Source organism: Schistocerca gregaria, chromosome 6 (genome assembly GCF_023897955.1).
Source record: "Schistocerca gregaria isolate iqSchGreg1 chromosome 6, iqSchGreg1.2, whole genome shotgun sequence".
NCBI lineage: Eukaryota > Metazoa > Arthropoda > Insecta > Orthoptera > Acrididae > Schistocerca > Schistocerca gregaria.
The window spans coordinates 294,231,956-294,245,915 of NC_064925.1; the positions used below are offsets into that span (position 1 = coordinate 294,231,956).

At 40.5% G+C, this 13,960-nt stretch overlaps 1 non-coding gene across 1 annotated transcript; it reads left to right on the plus strand.

The window, feature by feature from the left end:
- The first annotated feature begins 1,312 nt into the window (after nucleotides 1-1,312).
- On the plus strand, nucleotides 1,313-1,385 carry Trnav-cac (transfer RNA valine (anticodon CAC)). Its single transcript has one exon. It is a non-coding gene; the product is annotated as a tRNA-Val (tRNA).
- The last annotated feature ends 12,575 nt before the right edge of the window (nucleotides 1,386-13,960 follow it).

Here is a 13,960-nt window from a genome sequence, read left to right on the forward strand (position 1 = left end):
ATTGATCACCTGTTCTCTAGATAAGATTGTGTAGTTTATGTCTCAGAATATTGTCTGCCGTTGATGTGTGTTGTGTTACAGACAATTGGCAGCGGTCGACGCGAGCATACAGGGAGCAGAGCACCACGGGGGCAGAGAGATATTTAAGGCTCTGTTCTCTCCTATACATCTTGGGTTATGTTGTCACTGTTCTATGATTCCATCTTTCCTGTGGAGAATTACAGCATCTGAAGTTCAATTGAAATGCAAAGTTGAGTACATATCTATGTCATTTCCTGTCTCGTGGATCTCTCATATTGATTTGAATCCTTGGTCTGCTCGTGTCTATCGCACGCAGTATTGAAGCGACCTCATTTTAGGGGTATTGTCATATGGTCATGTTCTAGTTTTAATCATTCTAAGAATATTGTTGATTAATCAACTAAGTAGATATGAAGATTGGTTTGGTCTAAATTAAAGCACTTCCTTAATTGTTTTAGTCATTACTATTTAGTTTTATTTAGGAAAGTTGGCTAGCCAAGCCTTAAAAGATCTGTGTTGTTACCCTTAATCTTTTCCTCAGCTGATTCGAAGTAATGAGAGTTCTGATGGAAATTGTATGGACATTTTTACTATTTAAGTAAAGCTTAGCCTGAGTATATTTACCTAGTCATATTCAGATTTCATGTTTTATGGGTCTTATTCCGGTTAAAGCAATTTGTGATTTGTCCAAGTGATCTGGCCTTGTAAGGCAGTCTCCTGTATTATTGCGATTTTATAATTCTTTTGGTTGTAATAAAATATGTAGCGTCTACAACGGATTACAATCGTGATTTTGGTGTGCCAGTGACAGACTGCAAATGAAGCGTTATAAAACACGTCCTGGTGGTTTGTCAACTCTGTGATGATGAAGGTACAGTACATTAGGCTCTAGAGCAATAACTATATTTCCGCTTTATAACGAATTCGTCTTTATTTGCCCCGACTACACTTATATACTTTACGGAAACTCTTAAATATTGTCACAAACAGCGGCGATATGGCAGCTGACGATGTTTAGAGGCGTAACAGTCAACTAATGTATTTGTGTGTGTGTGTGTGTTACTTATTTACGCTGCACGTCTGAGATTCCTAAGTGAGCTGTCGGGAAAGCTCCACCACGGGTGTCCGAACCAGGTCCAGCTCGCTGTGGTAGTGAAAAAGAAAGCAGGGGGCGGCGGCGGTAGGGGGGAGGGAGGTGGGGAGGGCAGAGAGAGAGAGGAGGTGCGGGAGGGGAGGGAGAAGCAGTGAAAACTTTCCATGTATATCTTGTCCTCGAAACCTCGTAGTGTCTGTTTCCGTAGTGTAGTGGTTATCACGTGCGCCTCACACGCGCAAGGTCCCCGGTTCGATCCCGGGCGGAAACATATTTTTGAATTCCAAGAGTAGTTTCATCTTGTGAAAAACAACGGAGCTCGACAAGCTAATGTACCTGAATACGAAATGGGTTTCGAGTTATGTAATGCTTCCACACGGTCACTAGTCACCCCTCTTTGCATTTTCCACCGTTGAAATGCTAGATCTCTCTTTACAACACCGTGCAATTGTGTTGTGGCATGACGTGGTAAGCCTCTTGGCGACCTGCCTGCACGATGCTCTGTCTTGGGCACGGTGCCTTGCTTGCTTCAAGCCCATCTCGGACAGGCTGTTAATCTGGTAGGTCCACTGTAATGGTGAGCCCCCTCTAGGTCTTCAGCCACCGACTTTTTCCTCTGCGATTGTTCTTCCATTGCCTCTTGTCTTCTGGCAATGTAACCAAAATATTTCAACTGATTTTGGTTTATAAGAGTCGACAGTCCTGTTCTGGTGGCGAACTGCCTCATTTCATTAGTTCGATGTACTATTCATGGTATTCAAAGTAATCTTCTAGAGCACCACATTTCGAAAGCAACAGTCCCACGACGATCTGCCGTCTTCATCGTCAAAGTTTCTGGCGCATAGGTTGCAATAATGAAGATTAGAGTACAGACGACTATGAACTTTGTCTCGGAAGTGATGGAGGTCCCCTTCCAGATGCGAACAAGCTTTTCTGTAGAATTACGTGCAATTGAAATGCACCTACGCGTCTCAGGCTCTTTATCTCCAGTATCAGTGACAGCACATACCAAATACTCGAGGCGACTGACGATCTGGTAGCGAGCAATTCTTGTGATGTCAGTTCTGTTGCCATTTGCTCAACCTAAAATCATCACTTAAATCTTTTTGTTATTAACTTGAAGACCATATTTTCTGCTACTGATCGACAGTGGGAACAAAATGCAATCTTGCTTCACGCCGGTATAAGCAGAAATGCTCTCTGAGAAGGTGTTATTGATTCATACTGTCTCTGTGTTGCCGGCCGAGGTAGCCTAGCGGTTCTAGGGGTTACAATCTGGAACCGCGCGACCGCTACGGTAGCAGGTTCGAATCCTGCCTCGGGCATAGATATGTGTGATGTTATTAGGTTAGTTAGGTTTAAGTAGTTCTAAGTTCTAGGGGACTGATGACCCCAGAAGTTAAGTCCCATAGTGCTCAGAGCCATTTGAACCATTTTTTTGTCTGTGTTCGAAATGTAAGGTTGCCGGATCACGTATATCAGGTGTGCCGGTGTACCTATCACAATGAGGGTAGTCCATGGCATTGATAATTTCAGGTTGTCGTAAGTTTTCTTGTACTTCAAGAAGCACATGAACATCTTGATATCACATACCCCTGCCTTCTCTGTGGGCTGCCTGATATTCAGGATCCGCTCCCGGGTTCCCTTGCCTCGAATAAACCCAGTTAATTTTTCTGATACAGTGTGGCGCACCAAATGTTACCGTTTTGTTTTCGAATATAAGCTTTATTGTCAATACAATCTGAAAGGAACATATACTACAATGAAGAGCCGTCCATGGAGATTTGTTCTAACTCAGCATATGCTCAATATGTCCATCATTTCGTTTCTTAACGTCCTTCAAACGAACACTGAAGTTAGTGATTACCCTATGGCACATGTCTTCCGTAACTTAACTGCAAGTTTAAAGAATAAGTATTCTGAGCTCCATTGCGGTCTATATGAACGCTTGAATAATTCCCCGATCGTCTCTGTTGCGCGTGTATACAGGACAATTAGAAAGAAAGTTCGTTTCAAAACTCTATAAAAAAGAACGGATGCTCATAATGACGTCGAATTTGAACGGAATATTAACGAAGAAGGGGGAAACACTATAAAAACAAACAATGTAAAAAAATTCTCACAAGATGGCGCTGTAAGCTTTATACCGTAAACGGGTTTGGCTACAAATGACAGATGGTTTGAGTTGCACATTATACCAACTATACTGTGCAATGTGAATCATCAACCAGGTTTTTCATTAATAGTTGTGGCAGTGTATAACCCCATACACTACGGCAAGGTCTTACCAGATCGGATGAAAACATTGGTTTTTCATTTTACTTGGACCAGAACAACATAAAAAGCAACAGTGACATAAGTATTTAATATTCCCAAGCCCAAAAACCACATAACATCAACAATCGAATCAGTTTTTAACTTTTGTGTGGCTGGCGCAAGATGTGTTCAGTATCCAAATGCTTCAAATAGCTCTAAGCAGTAAGTGACTGAGTTCATCAGTCCCCTAGGCTTAGAACTACTTAAACCTAACTAACCTAAGGACATCACACACATCCATGCCCGAGGCAGGATTCGAACCTGCGACCACAGCAGCAGCGCGGTTCCGCACTGAAGCGCCTAGATCCGCTCGGTCACAGCGGCCGGCTGTTCAGTATGCTGTTCCCGTTTTCTGCCGCAAATTGACACAGCGAGAAACAGCGTAATCCCCTATAGATCGGAATGTCTCAAGGGCCAAGTACAGAATGTGTTGCGCAATGTGTGCCATCGTTTCAGATACGTCTGTAATCAGAGCACTGAAAATACTATCTTTCAAATAATCTCTCACCCGGAAGTCACACGGATTAGTATCAAGTGATAAGGACAACGAGGCTGTAAGAAAATGACGGCAGGTAATTGTAACATAGCCAGAATGCCTCTGCAGAAGCCAAGAGCGCCCTACACGGGGCAAAGAGGGGACCGCCCCTCCCCCCCCCCCCCCCCTCCAGCTCTCAGAAGAAGAAAAAACAAAACAGTGTAATCATTTTTTCCTTTTTTAAGAAAATTATTTAAAAGTCTGTACTACGAAGGTTTTTAACTGGGTCGGAACCGGCGCTTTTTTATCGCTGCTTACAACTCATCATTCGTTTTCTCTCTCTCTCTCTCTCTCTGTATATATATATATATATATATATATATATATATATTGTTTGTTTGTTTGTTTGGTTGTTTGTCTGTGACTGCTGCAACAGTTTTATATCTGTACAAGAAAACCAAGTGATATATCTTCATCGACAGAAATATTCTGCCTCAAACTGCTTGCAGAATGGCTTCGGCGGAAAAGATGTGACAAAATGTAATTAGTGTAATTTTTTGAGAGCGTTATACACACTTGTGTTGTTCAAATCGTGTTGTGACACATCTGTTAGTCTGCAAAATTTAGAATCTTGGGCATGAATTGCAAACAGGTTTGTGCACGCAGTCTGTGTAGTATTGTTGAATCGATATTTGATCATTATGGATGATTTTGTTGGGAATTTCGTTAGCGATATACACGCTGATTCTAATGTCATACTTGCTTACTAATTTGGTAACACGACAAAAGATCTTGCTTAGCAAAAATGGGCTTAGGAATGCGCTTTTTGTAGGTATTTTTCTTCGATTTTTTTTTTCTTGTAAGTAAATTTGTCTGCCGTGACAGGATGATAGCCATTACCACTTATGATTAATTTTATGACGTTTTCGCATACTGATTCATTTCCAATGTGTTCAGGGTCATCCAAAAAGGATTAACTACTGATCTGAAGAAGGCTTCCTTGTGTTGGTCTTGACTACAAGAGGTTTTATTTATCGTAGGACTAGCATATACGTACATAACAATGTAGTTTCGAGCGGCTTGACAATTCGGAAAGAAACAACGAAATTAAGTTAAAACATATTAGAAACACATTCTCACTTTCTGGAATTTCGAAGCGTCGGTCACGAGTAAAACGTGTTTTCCCAACTCATAAGCAGGCATTTTTTCCTAGAAAACAAACGATGAACGTAATCAACATGCCAGCATAGACAGCAGAAGTAACAAATACATAACAGTAGTTAAACACAAACTACATTTATAAACTAAAAATTAGTATTTTCTCTTCAAGCATATTTTCTGTACCACATGAAGCACTTGGGAGTAGAGAAATGCAGAGAAAGCCTTATTAGTTGCTTACGAAAAACTTTGTTGAAATATCAATTGTACTGTTGTGAAATGAACACCAAAACAGGCTGCTAAGGTAGATATTTTTGTTACTTTTTTTTAATATGATGACCATAATTTCAATCACATCAATTTTCATCTGGCATTTATTTATTGTTTGACAGTGAAACAGAGAGAAAGCCCCTAATGATGGTGCAACGTCAGCGAAACATGCATGGGTGAAGCGAAAAGGAAAAGGAGTTAGGAAACTTACTCACAAATAAAAACTGTGTGCCGATCAGGAACTCGAACCTTTGGTCTTTGTCTTTTAGGGACAAGCGCGACCGACTGATTTATCCAAGGGTAACTCGTAGCTTTACTTCCACCGCTAACTCTTCTTCCGTTAGATATTTTACTGTTAATAAACTTTGTGAACATGTTGGGCATAACAATGATCACAATGAAGTAATAAAATATTACGTAGAACAGTCTCGATTTCACAAAAAACAATCATCGCTGGAGCATGGTCAGAAGATGATCCACATCGGGTCTAAACTGGTCACTAATCATGAAAGAAAAGTTTTATGCTATCAAGACTGTTCTACATTATATATTAGTACATTACTGCTACCGTGTATCGCAAGCTTTCATTTGCATGATGAGTGTAAAAACACTTCTGACACCACACTAATCATCTTCATCATTCGACTACATCATCATGGCCACAATCATCATCAACAACGACATCAATATATAATCTACTGGCTGGTTCCGCCACAAAACTGCTCACACTGTGTTTCGAAGGCTCGTTTCTGATTACACTGCAAAACAGTTTTACCGCTTCTGTTGTGTTCTGTGTGTTGAACACGCGTCCTCTACTTTCACTTTCTTTTATAAAATTTGCGGCTGTCTCCATTCTTAATACCTGTCTAACGACAGTATTCTTTTCGATCTAGGGGTGCATATCCTGCTAGTATAGCGGAGAATCTTCATTTCACACGATTTAGTCTCTCATTTCGTCATGCTGCAAAGGCCAACTTCCGCATCTGCAGAGCAAAAACGAGAGAGCTGTACCTTTTATCTCGTTTTCGTGGAGTTTCCTTTCGTAAAATACGTTTCAATATTTCTCTCATGGTACCACAGTAATGCTTAAATCTTTGAAACTTCATTTCAACATCTGATTTGGTAAACGTATTAAAATTTTAAATTCACTTATTTGTACAATTTTTGCTCTGATTGGTTCCAGTCCTCGAAATACCATCGCTCTAGATATACTTGTGAGAATTATTATAGCTTACGTAACAGCAAAAAGGACCAGTTTGAATACTGCTGTCTGTATTTTTCTGCATTCCCTGTTACTACCTGGTCGTCAGAAACCAGTAAAGCTGTAAAATCTACATTGTTAATGAAATTTCATTTGCAGTTTAAAGCCACTTTTATAATATCGGCATCAATACAAACATTAAATTGTTTGTAAGTGGGCACCCTTTTCTGACTCATTGGTTAAAGTTTGTTGTGATAATGTTTCAGAGCCTAAACCTTTACTCATTGTTCATACACAGGGATTGAACATCTCAAACTAAGTACTCTGGGATTCCACTAGTTTTTAGCGCTTCCCAAAATAAATTTCATTTCACCCTGTCGAATTACATCTCGCCGTCTTTCAACACATAGTAAGTTGGTAAAATAAAGCTCTTTTTTTATCTGTAGTTGTAAAAATACTGTCAGAACACCATTTTCCCTTTGTGAAACAATGTCTGTTCATGCGTAATTTTTGCATCGGTATTAGAGAATAATGCCTTATTAATTATTTTGTCGTGTATTTTATATCAGGAATCAGGGAGAGCTTTCTTACACAGACTACGTTCGTCATGTTTAGATAAACAGCAAGAAACAGAGTGATGTTTCGAATTAAGTTTGGTTACTAGAAAAACTCTATCTTATGCAAACTACAGAGGAGTATTTTTAAAAACCGAATTCAATTCACGGACATGGGAACTCGCCAACAGGGGTCTTAACCGCAGCAAGTCACTTGCCGTGTGATATACGGTGCTCGAGATGAGACAGACAGAGGTGGACTATTCTGAATACGAAGCTTCATATAAACACAAAACTGAATGTGGGTGGCTTCTTAAAATAATTACTTCACAAGGATTTCCCAAGTCAACTGTACACATAGTGGTTAGGGCAATAATGTTCCTTCTTCTTATGAAGAGAGAGAGGCTATTCCTGTACTCAGTTGAAATGATAAATGGAAAACTACTTATAACAACATCAGTACGTGAAGTTTCCCTGTGACTAGGAAGCCCTTATAGAAAACGTTGACATTCTCTTGACATATTGTCCCTAAAGTAGTTCTGAACTGTACCTGTGTCGTTCCAAGCTAGACTCCCTGCAGTCGGTTAGGCTGATCACACACTACGCCATGTTTTTTCACCGTCTGGTTCTGTGGCGGTAGCGGAAGGCACGAGTTTCGTCCTCCAGCCCAGTCACTAAGGTACGTTGCAGCGTCGTCCGTTGCTGGTGTAATGGTCATAATAGCTGGCTTCTCTCAGTTGACCCGGGTTCGCTTTGTGGCTATCGTATTAATTTTAATTTGTTTTGCTTGTGTTGCACAGAATGAACGTTGCGAATTGAATTTGGCTATTAAAAAGAAGTCGGCATTGTGCAAAACAAAGCGGATAGTCTACTCCTCTCGAACAGCATCAGAGGGGCCAGTGAGCTTGATGAACCTAAGTGGCGGACGGATCGCAACCGACAGTGTCACATGCATTTGTGGGCTTTCAAATACGAAATGGTGTGGTGGACCTCAACTACTCACCCACAGACTCAGAGTTGAAATATTACAACTTTTGGCTGGTTTCGTTGTCTAGTGGCTGGGATACGTAGTTGCCGCATTACAAGCCAAATACTGCTGAGTCTACAGTATACAATATGAATACACACGTGAATCGAATGGTTGAAGGTCCCTATCACTCGGCAATTGCGAATGTAACTTAGAAATTTATAAATAAAAGATTGAAATTAAATAAAGTCTGCAGATACTATTTTTAACGACTTTAAATGATGAGTACAGTAACAGAAGTGCTTTTGAGAATGTGTTTTATTTCTGCAAAACACTTTTTGGTGTCGATGGTCTAGCAATTAAATAAAATATAAGTTGACTAACAGGGAAACAATAGATTCCTACTTCACATAATTAGTTATGAACAACAACATAGCTCGCGAGATATTCTCTTCTAAACGCTTATTACGTCTTCACTGGAGAAGCCAAGGAAATCACACAAGAGCACAAGTCGACACTCCAAAGTATTTCTCCCGCGACCACGTGCGCACTCACTCCCGTGTCCTCTCTCGTATTCTTCTCCGACTTCCATCCAGTCTCCCCATTCACGAGTGCTGTGACTGGCTAGAGCGCTCCCACCATGTCTTCAAGCCAACGCACATTCACAAACGTAATGAAACACATTCGAATTACTGGATTTACATTTAAATAACTTGAAATTAAATAAATATTCCTATGGCTGGGCCATAACACGCTCTAAATTAAATACATAACCAAATTAAATAAAAATATACCAAAGGAACAGCAAGCAATAGTAGGCAAGTAGCCTAATGTCTCTGTACTTTCTAAAACACAGCAAATATTTGACGAAATTCTTCGCGAATAGCGTATATCGGATATAAACAAAGACATAGATGAATAAATATATTTATAAGCATGCTGCTACCGTTTTTTCCTGTAACTGTGGAGTACTTATGGCCTGGCGCGATCGATAGTTCAAAATGGTTAAAATGGCTCTGAGCATTATGGGACTTAACTTCTAAGGTCATCAGTCCCCTAGAATTTAGAACTACTTAAACCTAACTGACCTAAGAACACCACACACATCCATGTCCGAGGCAGGATTCGAACCTGCGACCGTAGAGGTCGCGCGGTTCCAGACTGTAGCACCTAGAACCGCTCGGCCACCCCGGCCAGCGCGATCGATAGTAATCGATCACTTTGACCTCCAATAACTATTGAAGTTACGCGCCTGTAATTCATACCAATTTAGGTTTACACTAATAGCTTCTAAAAATCGCCGAAATCGGATGAGCCGTTTAGATTTTGGAATTCGTTTCTGGGCATTACTTGTATAGTTTACAGTCAGATACTAAACTTTAAACTAATAAAGATATTGAAAATCTGATTACACCATCAGAATCGTCTTACAAATAATGGTAATGTACATGTTTGTTTTTAAGGTGTCATGATTCCTCTGGCTGCTGTTATTTCTGTAAAAACTGTGAAATGTCTGCCATGATGGCTCCACGAAGTCCGCCATCTTTGGCACTCCCGACATACAATCGACACAGCGTCACCAAGGAATTCCCAGCCACGTGCTCGGCCTGGACCACACGCTGCGGTTACCCCTCCTGTTCGGCTAACGTTCGGCACCCCGTATTTGCTGCCTTGCCCTGGCTTGCCGAGCGACGCTTTCGGCCACGATAACACCGAACTTAAAATATTTCCAGGGCGAAACCACTCGCTCGTTAGCTCACACTCTCGCTTCATGAAACGCTGCGGAGAGGTTTAAGTTTAATCCACAACACTGGAGCAAAGGCTGGTGATCAGGAACTTTACGCCACTATCTCCTCTCCCCATGTTTACCAAACAGTAGCAATGATGTTGTTGTTGTGGTCTTCAGTCCTGAGACTGGTTTGATGCAGCTCTCCATGCCACTCTATCCTGTGCAAGCATCTTCATCTCCCAGTACCTACTGCAACCTACATCCTTCTGAATCTGCTTCGTGTATTCATCTCTCGGTCTCCCTCTACGATTTTTACCCTCCACGCTGCCGTCCAGTACTAACTTGGTGATCCCTTGATGTCTCAGAACATGTCCTACCAACCGATCCCTTCTTCTGGTCAAGGTGTGCCACAAACGTCTCTTCTCCCCAATCCTATTCAATACCTCCTCGTTAGTTATGTGATCTATCCATCTAATCTTCAGCATTCTTCTGTAGCACCACATTTCGAAAGCTTCTATTCTCTTCTTGTCCAAAGTATTTATTGTCCATGTTTCACTTCCATACATGGCTACACTTCTTACAAATACTTTCAGAAATGACTTCCTGACACTTAAATCTATATTCGATGTTAACAAATTTCTCTTCTTCAGAAACGCTTTCCTTGCCATTGCCAGTCTACATTTTATATCCTCTCTACTTCGACCATCATAAGTTATTTTGCTCCCCAAATACCAAAACTCCTTTACTACTTTAAGTGCCTGATTTCCTTATCTAATTACCTCAGCATCACTCGACTTAATTTGACTACATTCCATTATCCTCGTTTTGCTTTTGTTGATGTTCATCTTATATACTCCTCTCAAGACACTGTCCATTCCATTCAACTGCTCTTCCAAGTAATTTGCTGTCTCTGACAGAATTACAATGTCATCAGCGAACCTCAAAGTTTTTATTTCTTCTCCATGGATTTTAATACCTACTCCGAATTTTTCTTTTGTTTCCTTTACTGCTTGCCCAATATACAGATTGAATGACATCGGGGAGAGGCTACAACCCTGTCTTACTCCCTTCCAGACCACTGCTTCCCTTTCATGTTCCTCGACTCTTATAACTGCCATCTGGTTTCTGTACAAATTGTAAATAGAATTTCGCTCCCTGTATTTTACCCCTGCCACCTTTAGAATTTGAAAGAGAGTATTCCAGTCAACATTGTCAAAAGCTTTCTCTAAGTCTACAAATGCTAGAAACGTAGGTTTGCCTTTCCTTAATCTTTCTTCTAAGATAAGTCGTAAGGTCAGTATTGCCTCACGTGTTCCAGTATTTCTACGGAATCCAAACTGATCTTCCCCGAGGTCGGCTTCTACTAGTTTTTCCATTCGTCTGTAAAGAATTCGCGTTAGTATTTTGCAGCTGTGGCTTATTAGACTGATTGTTCGGTAATTGTCACATTTGTCAACACCTGCTTTTTTTGGAAATGGAATTAAGTTCTTCTTGAAGACTGAGGGTATTTCGCCTGTTTCATACACCTTGCTCACCAGACGGTGGTCAGGACTGGCTCTCCCAAGGCCGTCAGTAGTTCCAATGGATGTTGTCCACTCCAGGGGCCTTGTTTCGACCCAGGTCTTCCAATGCTCTGTCAAACTCTTCACGCAGTATCGCATCTCCCATCTCATCTTCATCCACATCCTCTTCCATTTCCATAATATTGTCCTCAAGTACATCGCCCTTGTATAGACCCTCTATATACTCCTTCCACCTTTATGCTTTCCCTTCTTTGCTTAGAACTGGGTGTCCACCAAAGCTCTTGATATTCATGCAAGTGGTTCTCCTTTCTCCAAAGGTCTCTTTAATTTTCCTGTACGCAGTATCTATCTTACCCCTAGTGAGATAAGCCTCTGCATCCTTACATTTGTCCTCTAGCCATCGCTGCTTAGCCATTTTGCGCTTCCTGTCGATATCATTTTTAAGGCGTTTGTATTCCTTTTCGCCTGCTTCATTTACTGCATTTTTATATTTTCTCCTTTCATCAGTTAAATTCAGTATTTCTTCTGTTACCCATGGGTGTCTACTATCCCTCGTCTTTTTACCTATTTGATCCTCTGCTGCCTTCACTATTTCATCCCTCAAAGCTACCCATTCTTCTTCTACTATATTTATTTCCCCCATTCCTGTCAATCGTTCCCTTATGCTCTCCTTGAAACTCTGTACAACCTCTGGTTCTTTCAGTTTATCCAGGTCCCATCTCCTTAAATTCCCACCCTTTTGCAGTTTCTTCAGTTTTGATCTACAGGTCATAACCAATAGATTGTGGTCAGAGTCCACATCTGCCCCTGGAAATGTCTTACAATTTAAAACCTGGTTCCTAAATCTCTGTCTTACCATTATATAATCTATCTGATACCTTTTAGTATCTCCAGGATTCTTCCATGTATACAACCTTCTTTCATGATTCTGAAACCAAGTGTTAGCTATGATTAAGTTGTGCTCTGTGCAAAATTCTACCAGGCGGCTTCCTCTTCCATTTCTCTCCCCCAATCCATATTCAGCTACTACGTTTCCTTCTTTCCCTTTTCCTGCAACCAAATTCCTGTCACCCATGACTATTAAATTTTCGTCACCCTTCACTATCTGAATAATTTCTTTTATTTCATCATACATTTCTTCAATTTCTTCATCTGCAGAGCTAGTTGGCATATAAACTTGTATTACTGTAGTAGGTGTGGGCTTCGTATCTATCTTGGGCACAAAAATGCGTTCACTATGCTGTTTTTAGTAGCTTACGCGCATTCCTATTTTCCTATTCATTATTAAACCTACTCCTGCATTACCCCTATTTGATTTTGTGTTTATAACCCTGTAGTCACCTGACCAGAAGTCTTGTTCCTCCTTCCAGCGAACTTCACTAATTCCCACTATATCTAACTTTAAGCTATCCATTTCCCTTTTTAAATTTTCTAACCTACCTGCCCGATTGAGTGATCTGACATTCCACGCTCCGATCCGTAGAACTCCAGTTTTCTTTCTCGTAGCAATGATCCCCAGCAAGAGTATGTTAAGCTAAATCGGAAGATATCAGTAGCAATGATATCTTCCAATTTAACTTAACATACTCTTGCTGGGGATTATTTCTGAACACTTTTACATCCCATTAGCGAATCTGTTGTCAGGAAGTAAACTTATAACGAACGCTGGAGTACTGAATTTACCTCCTACTTTAATATTATAGCTAACAGAATACAGAGGGATAAAATACAGAGAGGGACGAGCTATCGAAAACGTCTATAGAAACGAGTGTGCAGTTACAGGAGTCTAATGACAGAAATGAAAACAATAGTTGAGAAGGGAGTGAAACAAGGTCCTAGGCTCTCCCCAGTGTTATTCAACATGTAGAGTGAGCTAACAGTAAATGAAAACAAGGAGAAATTTGCAGTTAAATATCAGAAAGACAAAATAAAATCTTTGAGGTTTGCCGACGACATTACAATTATGCCTGAGGCGACAAAGAACTAGGAAGAGCCGTTGAGTAGAGTAGATAATTTCTTGAAACATTGCTAAGTGCCAATGTGGCAGTGTATCGAAGGTGTGACGGAAGGAAGCAACAGAGAAGCCTCGGCTCTGTTATATTAAGCGTTCTAGATTTCGGTAACGAACTTGCTTATTTTCAGACGACTTTTGACTGAGCAATACGTGACGCTTCCTGCAGAGGACGCTATCGTTCTACATTTATGCACTCCATCTGTATTTCTGAAATCATTTTCTGGAGGTGTCACACACAATAGATGGATACAGTCTTCATGCTAGAGAAGAGGGCATTTAGAATAAAAAAATAGTAACCAAGCTCCTGCAAAGATCTGTTTAATCAGCTGGGGACATGTAAAAGCGTTCAGTGCACATCTAGGTCATCAGCAATTAGCTCACATACACCAACATTCAGGAACATGGATCAAGAACCAGGCGAAACTTACATTTACCAAGAGAAAACAATCAAAAATTCCGAAACAGTATTTTCTACACAGGAACAACATTGAATAGTAAGGAAATCAAAGAGACAACAAAAATCCTAATTTTTGGAACGTGACTTAAAGCATACCTCTTAAATAATTCAGGCTACAGAGTCAATGATTATTTTTGTAACACAGGGTACAGAATTGGAAAAATTAAGTTTTACTAATAAAC